Source organism: Rhinoderma darwinii, chromosome 2 (assembly GCF_050947455.1).
Source record: "Rhinoderma darwinii isolate aRhiDar2 chromosome 2, aRhiDar2.hap1, whole genome shotgun sequence".
In the NCBI taxonomy this organism is placed as follows: Eukaryota; Metazoa; Chordata; class Amphibia; order Anura; family Rhinodermatidae; genus Rhinoderma; species Rhinoderma darwinii.
The window spans coordinates 292,929,896-292,939,470 of record NC_134688.1 but is presented as its reverse complement, the minus strand read 5'-3'; positions in this window follow the sequence as shown (position 1 = coordinate 292,939,470).

The following is a 9,575-nucleotide window of genomic DNA, read 5'->3' as shown; positions in this document are numbered from 1 at the left end:
GATCATGTACACTACATTGGAGGATGTACAGGAGAACGTGCCAGTGATTTTATAGTCCTGCTGCGTGTTTGGTATCTGGATGGTGTTTGATGACAAGATGTTGGTACAGGTCTTGCATTTTCTACTGTTGCAAGGAAAAGTGCCAGTCTCTGATGGTGGTGAGAGGGCACTTCTGACCAGGAGATTCCTTAGGTTTGGTGGCTGTTTGTAGGCAAGGAGTGGTAAATCTGGGAATATTTCCTTCAGTTTATTGTCTTTGTTAAATATAGGTTGGAGATCAGCAGCAATTTTCCTCAAGATGTTCATTTGGGGGTTGTATATGACCACTAGGGGAACCCTGCTGTTGTCTTCCTTCTTTTTGTACTCCAGAAGATTGCTCCTTGGAATTCTTGTTGCTCTGTAGATCTGATCATCTATAATCCTTGGATGGTATCCCTGTTGTAAGAATGTATTCCTCAGTGATAGCAGGTGTTGTTTTGTGTCTTCACAGTCTGACCAGATCCGTATGTATCGCAGAGCCTGGCTGTAGATGATGGATTTCTTTATGTGTCTCGGATGGAAGCTGTTCCATCTCAGATATGCTGGACGGCCTGTAGGTTTATGGTAGATTGTTGTTTGTATGGTATTGTCTCTCATGTATATGGTCATGTCCAGAAAATGTATTTGAGATGTAGAGTAGTTGAGAGTGAGTTTGATGGTAGGATGGAACTTGTTGAAGTTTTTATGGAAAGAAAGCAGTTCATGTTCAGAGCCTGTCCAGATTATCAGCAGGTCATCAATGTACCGGAAATATGCTAGAGGTTTAGTTGCGCAGGTTGATAAAAACTCTTCCTCTAGTTTGGCCATGAACAGGTTAGCATATTGTGGTGACATTTTGCTACCCATAGCGCTTCCCATACATTGCAGATATATGTCTTTGTCAAATAAAAAATAATTGTGATGGAGTACGAACCTGGTGAGTTGTAGGGCTGGCTCTGTCGCTAGATTGTTCTTTTGAAGAAAGTGTTGGCATGCGGCTATGCCATCCTCATGGGGGATGTTAGAATATAAAGATTCCACATCCATAGTTGCCAATATTGTTCCCTCTGGTAGTGGACCTAGAGCTGAGAGTTTGCAGAGAACGTCTGTGGTGTCCTGGACATAACTGGGTGTGCACCTCACCAAGGGCTTTAGAAGATTTTCCACCCAGCCAGAAATATTCTCAGTTAAAGTCCCAACACCTGAAATGATTGGTCTCCCTGGATTGCCTTCTTTATGTATTTTAGGTAACATGTAGAATGTTCCCATTCTGGGATTGTCCGGTATAAGGTCCATTAAACTGTCTGATACAGCGTTGAAATTATTGATAATACGGACAAGTTCTACTGTGTATTGTTTGGTGGGGTCTTCATTAAGCAGGGTGTAGTATTTTCTGTCTGAGAGTTGTCTGTGTGCCTCCTGGATATAATCGGATGTATTCAGAATCACTACAGCGCCTCCTTTATCAGCTGGTTTGATGATGATGTCTCTGTTGGATTTTAGTGATTTTGTTGCATTCCTTTCCTCCATGCTGAGATTGTGTGTTACTTTGTGTTGTTGGTCCAAGATCTCAGATTTAACTTTTTTTCTGAAGCAGTCTATGTAGTAATCCAGAGTTTGATTGTATCCAGGTTGTGGGGTCCAGTTTGTCGTCTTCTTCTTTCTTGATGTTTCTTTTCCCATCCCGGCTTGTGATGTCATATCTGTTTTGTCAGAAAATAATTCTTTCAGCCGCAATCTGCGGAAGTATTCTTCCACGTCACTGCAAAACTGGGCTCTGTCAAGTGGTTTAGTGGGACAAAATGTAAGTCCTTTAGATAGAACATTCATTTCCATTTTGCTTGGTTCATACTGAGAGAGGTTTACAACAGAGGATGGTATATCCAAATGGTTATGTGGATTTTGCTTTCCTTCTTGTATTTTGAGACCCGATTTCTTCCTTAGTCTGTGGAGTTTCTTTTGTTTGCAGATGATAAGTTGATTTTGTAATTTATTGTAGAATTCCTTTAATACTTGCTTGGTTAGACTTGATCCAGGTCCTTGTATTGTATCACTTAGGGAATTAATCTCATTTTGGATGGTTCTTTTCTTGTTGTAAAAAAATCCAATAAAGTGACATCACAAGCCGGGATTGGAAAAGAAACATCAAGAAAGAAGAAGACGACAAACTGGACCCCACAACCTGGATACAATCAAACTCTGGATTACTACATAGACTGCTTCAGAAAAAAAGTTAAATCTGAGATCTTGGACCAACAACACAAAGTAACACACAATCTCAACATGGAGGAAAGGAATGCAACAAAATCACTAAAATCCAACAGAGACATCATCATCAAACCAGCTGATAAAGGAGGCGCTGTAGTGATTCTGAATACATCCGATTATATCCAGGAGGCACACAGACAACTCTCAGCCAGAAAATACTACACCCTGCTTAATGAAGACCCCACCAAACAATACACAGTAGAACTTGTCCGTATCATCAATAATTTCAACGCTGTATCAGACAGTTTAATGGACCTTATACCGGACAATCCCAGAATGGGAACATTCTACATGTTACCTAAAATACATAAAGAAGGCAATCCAGGGAGACCAATCATTTCAGGTGTTGGGACTTTAACTGAGAATATTTCTGGCTGGGTGGAAAATCTTCTAAAGCCCTTGGTGAGGTGCACACCCAGTTATGTCCAGGACACCACAGACGTTCTCTGCAAACTCTCAGCTCTAGGTCCACTACCAGAGGGAACAATATTGGCAACTTTGGATGTGGAATCTTTATATTCTAACATCCCCCATGAGGATGGCATAGCCGCATGCCAACACTTTCTTCAAAAGAACAATCTAGCGACAGAGCCAGCCCTACAACTCACCAGGTTCGTACTCCATCACAATTATTTTTTATTTGACAAAGACATATATCTGCAATGTATGGGAAGCGCTATGGGTAGCAAAATGTCACCACAATATGCTAACCTGTTCATGGCCAAACTAGAGGAAGAGTTTTTATCAACCTGCGCAACTAAACCTCTAGCATATTTCCGGTACATTGATGACCTGCTGATAATCTGGACAGGCTCTGAACATGAACTGCTTTCTTTCCATAAAAACTTCAACAAGTTCCATCCTACCATCAAACTCACTCTCAACTACTCTACATCTCAAATACATTTTCTGGACATGACCATATACATGAGAGACAATACCATACAAACAACAATCTACCATAAACCTACAGGCCGTCCAGCATATCTGAGATGGAACAGCTTCCATCCGAGACACATAAAGAAATCCATCATCTACAGCCAGGCTCTGCGATACATACGGATCTGGTCAGACTGTGAAGACACAAAACAACACCTGCTATCACTGAGGAATACATTCTTACAACAGGGATACCATCCAAGGATTATAGATGATCAGATCTACAGAGCAACAAGAATTCCAAGGAGCAATCTTCTGGAGTACAAAAAGAAGGAAGACAACAGCAGGGTTCCCCTAGTGGTCATATACAACCCCCAAATGAACATCTTGAGGAAAATTGCTGCTGATCTCCAACCTATATTTAACAAAGACAATAAACTGAAGGAAATATTCCCAGATTTACCACTCCTTGCCTACAAACAGCCACCAAACCTAAGGAATCTCCTGGTCAGAAGTGCCCTCTCACCACCATCAGAGACTGGCACTTTTCCTTGCAACAGTAGAAAATGCAAGACCTGTACCAACATCTTGTCATCAAACACCATCCAGATACCAAACACGCAGCAGGACTATAAAATCACTGGCACGTTCTCCTGTACATCCTCCAATGTAGTGTACATGATCCTGTGTACAAGGTGCATCAATAAAGGAATCTACATTGGAGAAACAATACAAAAACTACAAACCAGGATGAATCTTCACAGACATACAATAAAACAGGAGGTGGATACACCCGTGGGAAAACACTTCTCTGGACCAGACCACAGTTTGGCAGATCTAAAGGTACTCATTCTGAAGGGTCATTTTAAAAACAACAGAGAGAGAAAAATTTGGGAATTCAAGATGATGATAAAATTCCAGTCATTGACACAAGGCCTCAATCTAACACCAGGATTTATGAGCCACTACATGGACACACGTCACGTCCCCCATCAGACTGACTCCAGATGCCTTAACTCCTAAGTCATCACCCCTATAACCTCAGTTTTATTGCCCCGGCTTATCTTAATGATGTATCACCTCATGTACTAATTGTCTTTGTGTAACATCTAAATGTTGTGCTTTTTTCTAAGTCATTCATTTGTAAACTGCCTGAAGAAGGGGCCTCTGTGCTCTGAAAGCTTGCATATAGAACTTTTATGGTTAGCCAATAAAGGTATCATACCTATTATACTTTTGTCTTTTTTGACACAAAAGTATTTAACATTTCATATTGTCTCTGGCTAACACGGTACTACACTATTTTTTACTGTACTTCGTGATACATTTTTATTGAAATTTTGGATGTTTTTTTGGACAAACAATATTTAAACAAAATAACAAACGAACTCTGAACAGTCCGAGATCACTGAGGACAAGAAAAATTACAGACATACTGTGCCAATTTCAAAGTTAAAGAAAAACAAAGGTATCCGGAATCGACAAGGAAAAACAATAATCAGTTTACATCAAAAGAAATACCGAGAGCTAATCCACGGCTGCCAGGATTTCATAACTCTCCGATGCGAACTAACAGACTGTGCGAGCATAGTTTCATGATGGCAGTTACTATTTAGTCTGCTCAAAACTTCAGAAATGGGTGGAAAGATGGGAGATTTCCAAGACTTTTCAATGGAAAGCCTGCTTGCTATTAAAATATGATGAATGATTAATCTGAACGACGAGGAAATATTCTCCAGACCTATGTCTAAAAAAGCCAGTTAGCGAGAATGGGAATTCCAGAAAGAGTGGAAATTAACTGAAATACTTCTGTCCATAAAGATGCAACCGTAGGGCAAGACCACCACATATTTAGAGCAGAACCAATGTGTCCACATCCCCTCCAGCAAATGTTAGATGTCCCATCAAAGAGATCTGAGAATTTCGATGGAGTCATATACCGTCAAAGATGAATTTTACGTGTAAGTTCTAAACGATTAATACACTTAGTATGTTGAAATATCCATTTAGATGCCTTTGACCGTTGATCCAAAGAGAAAGAAAATCCCATCTCTCGTTCCCACCTTACCATATGAGAAGTTTTATCAGACCAACCTTTAGACAACAAAAGAACATAAATACAAGAGAGTCCTTTTGAAAACCATTCCAATTAAATACAAATTTGTGAATCCGGTTTAGATAAAAATAACAAAGATTGTAAAAAATGCCTTATTTGAAAATAGGGAAAGGGAAGAGCATGAGATAGTTCAAATTTTTCAGCTAGCTTCCCAAAGGTTTGAATGACCGATTTATCATAAAAAGCAGAGATGGACTCTATACCTGCTAGTTGCCAGGGAGCTATAGGTATGTGAGGAGAAAAAAGAATTATAGTTTGTAAAGGGATATGTTCAAGAGGTATATGTACCCATTTAAACTTGCATGCATATAATTGCCAGGTTTTCAAGGAGTCAGCCATGGATTGCAAAGGTAACTGTGGGGTAGGAGCCCTCAGATAAGAGGCGGACAACATTAACTTCAACCGGAGATTAGGGATCATGTAATTTTCTAATTAGGACCATAGATTGAGAGACTGAGAGCTCCGGAGAGAGTATAATTGATCCATAATAGTTTCTATATTGTAAGTCACTACCTCTGGATCTCCCAATCCCCCCTCCTTAACCTTACTGAAAAGCAGGTGTTTAAGAAACAGTATTTGAATCTGTGAAGTAATAGGTTTGGGGATGAGATAAGGGATTGTTCTGCATAGATAAAGATATCTGGCCAACAGCAGCATTTTAACTAAATTAATCCTGGCAATCCAAGACAATTGAAATGTATCCAATCTTTCACATTCAGATTTCAAAGAGATGAAAAGCTTCATATAATTCTTAGATATTACTTGGGAGGGAGTATTAAAGAGATTTATGCCTAAGTAAGGAAGTCCCGAGGTAGCCCAAGCCAATCGAGAAATTGCCAAATTAGATTTGAGTAGTGGGTCAATTCGTAACATCAGGGACTTGGATAAATTAAGCTTATAGTATCAAATACTAGAAAACTGCAAGATAATGTGCAGTATTTCATTTAATGAAGTCAAAGGAGATGTGCAAGACAAGACAACATCGTCCGCATATAGGCCAATTCTGTGTTCTGATTTTCCTACTTTAATACCTGTCACTTTTTGAGAGCTTCAAACCATTTCTGCCAGGGGTTCCATACATAAAGCAAATATTAGGGGGGACCGAGGGCAGCCCTGACGAGTGCCATTAGTAATATTAAAAGGTTTTTAAGTAAATCCTGAAGAGAGGACCCTAGCCGACGGCAAGGTGTATAAATAGCATTTTTTATAAAAGAGTTAAATCCAAATTTGTCTAGTATACCCTCCAAATAACTCCAGTTAACCCTGTCAAATGCCTTTTCAGCATCAAGGGAAATAAAGATAGTTGGATTCAAAGAAGTGTTAGCTATTTGTATTATGTCTAAAATCCTACGAGTGCCATAATTTGACAAAGCCCACTTGATCTAATGCAATCAAAGGCGGCAGGCAATCATTCAGTCTAGAAGCTAAAACCTTAGCAAAATGTTTTATATCGCAATTTAAAAGAGATATAGGATGAAAATTAGCAGGTACGTCTGGGGTTTGGCCAGGTTTAGGCAAGGTGACTATAGTGGCTTGTAGCATCTCCAGAAGAGGCTTTAGATTAGATGCTATACTCATAAAAGTATTTTGTAAATGGGGAAGTAAGATGTCATTAAAAGTCTTATAGTACTCATTGGACAAACCGTCAGGTCCCGGGGATTTATTTTGTTTAGACTGAAGGATTATTTTACGAATTTCATGCAAGGAAATAGGGGCATTCAATTAAGACAATTGGAAGTCTGAAAGAGTAGGGAGATTTATGTGAGTTAGAAAAGCATCAACTTTATATCTGGAAATTACTGGAAGGGAGAGATCTTCTTTAAGATTATATAATGAGCTATAATACGCAGCAAAGGCCTCTGTAATTTTTTGGGGATCATAGATCTTTGAACCATCTGGGGAATATAAGAAGGACATTTGGGTTTTTGCTACATGCTGTTTGACACGATTCGCTAGGATTTTCCCCTTGAACATAAAAATTCCAATTTAGTTTTTTCCGAGTTCTTTCATATAGAAAGAGATTATGCGTACGTAATTTATCCCTTTGTACTCTCAATTCTCATCTGCAAGAATCAGTGGGGTGAGATTTTAGTTGTGATTCTAAGGATTTAATCTTGGTGAGAAGGGAATCTAAGGTTTTATTCCTTTCCTTTTTTGCTTTAGAAGCAGCTTGAATAAATAAACCTCTAACATAGACCTTATGTGCGCACCAGAGGATTTCAGGATTAATGTTAATATTAATGTCAAAGAAATCTTTCAGAGCATTTCTTATGGAGGATTGAAGTAAAGAGGATTTTAAAAGAAAAGAGTTGAGTATCCAAGAAGAACTCTGCGAATTAGTAAAATTGTCATAAAGTGAAAGTTCAATTGAGGCATGATGACCATGTCATAAGACCAATTTTCGTCGAGTGAGAATTTAACAAAACTGTTCTATCTACTAGGAAGAAATCAATCCTAGAGTACATTTTGTGAGGGGAGAAATAGAACGTGTAGTCTTTCTCGGATGCATGTTGGTATCTCCAAACATCATGGAGTCCTTCCTCTGAAAATTAAAAACTGTAAATCTGGGGATAATCTAAGGGCTCCTACTGAACGATTTAATGGAGTGTTACATACTACATTAAAATCCCCACATAATATCAAGCCCTCCTTTTGAAACAAAGAAGCTTTAGCTAACACTCTTTTAATAAATGGTATTTGTCTTTTATTCGGAGCATATAAAGAGACCAAGGTATAAATCACGTTATGAAGTTCACAAACTAGGATTATATACCGACCTTGCGGGTCAGAATAGGAGGCAAGGGATTTGAATGCTACTGTCTCTTTTACAGCTATGATGAAACCTGCCTTGTTAACCTCCTTAGATGCAAAGAAAACAAGCGGGAACTTCTTATTGTTAAACAAACTTAAATCTCTCGAAGATATGTGAGATTCCTGTACACATAAGACATCACAATTGGACTTAAAAGCTTCCTTCAATAGAAGGGATCTTTTAAATGGAGAGTTTAGGCCATGAGCATTTATTGACAAGATCTTAACACCCATTTATGAATTCAAAAGAAAAACTAGTAGTACACCTTTCCCCACGATCAGGGAACCCTTATAGTCTAAGTCATCGCATGAAGAAAACAATGGTACAGTGAAGTAAAACCTAAATAAATTATAAAACATGAAACAATACAGCAATTAAAGCCGTACCTAAATGAAAACACAACTTTCCCTCTTTCAGGGAAAAGGAATAGGGAAGCAAAAGTTTGTCTGATCACTTATCCCAAAGAGCTAAGTGCGACAAAAAGAAGGACTTATATCCAAACAGAAAGCAAGAAGCCTTGATAAATAACATGCAGAAACATAACATTCCATCAGTGAGTAGGTCGTCTTCTGGTCCTGCTGACTTTTTCGGACAATAGAGGGGTTATGAACTCTGGACGAGCAGCGTTAGAATAAGAAATACTCTGCGGAGGAGATTGGAGTAGTTCCCAAGAGTGCAAAAGATCTTTCCAGGGGCGTAGCTAAAGGTTCATGGGCCCGGGTGCAAGAATTCAGCTTGGGCCCCCCTACCCCTCCCCAACACCACCATTACTCGACCCCTGCGCGCGCCTATGCCCAGCCGCCTTGCCCAACAGCCCCATAGTATAATGCCCCCACACAGTATAATGCTCCCATAGCTGCCCCTACACAGTATAATTCCCCCTTAACTGCCCCATACAGTATACTGCCCCCCATAACTGCCCCATACAATATAATGCTCCCCATATCAGCTCCACAGTAAAATGCCCCACATAGTTGCCCCCATAAAGTATAATGCCCCCATATCAGCTCCTCATACAGTATAATGCCCCCCATATCAGCTCCCCATACAGTATAATGCCCACCCATATCAGCCCCATACAGTATAATGCCCCCATATAAGCTCCCTATACAGTATAATACCCCCAAAAAGTATAATGCGCCCCCATATCAGCTCCCCATACAGTATAATGCCCCCCAATATCAGCTCCCCATACAGTATAATGCCCCATATCAGCTCCCCATACAGTATAATGCCCCCATATCAGCTCCCCATACAGTATAATGCCCTCCATATCAGCTCCCCATACAGTATAATGCCCCCATATCAGCCCCCATACAGTATAATTCCCCCATATAAGCCCGCCATGCAGTATAATGCCCCCCCATCTTATCAGCCCCCATGCCATATCATCCCCCATGCAGTATAATGCCCCCCTGCCATATCAGCCCTCCCCCACCATATCAGCCCCCATACAGTATCATGCCCCCATATCAGCCCCCC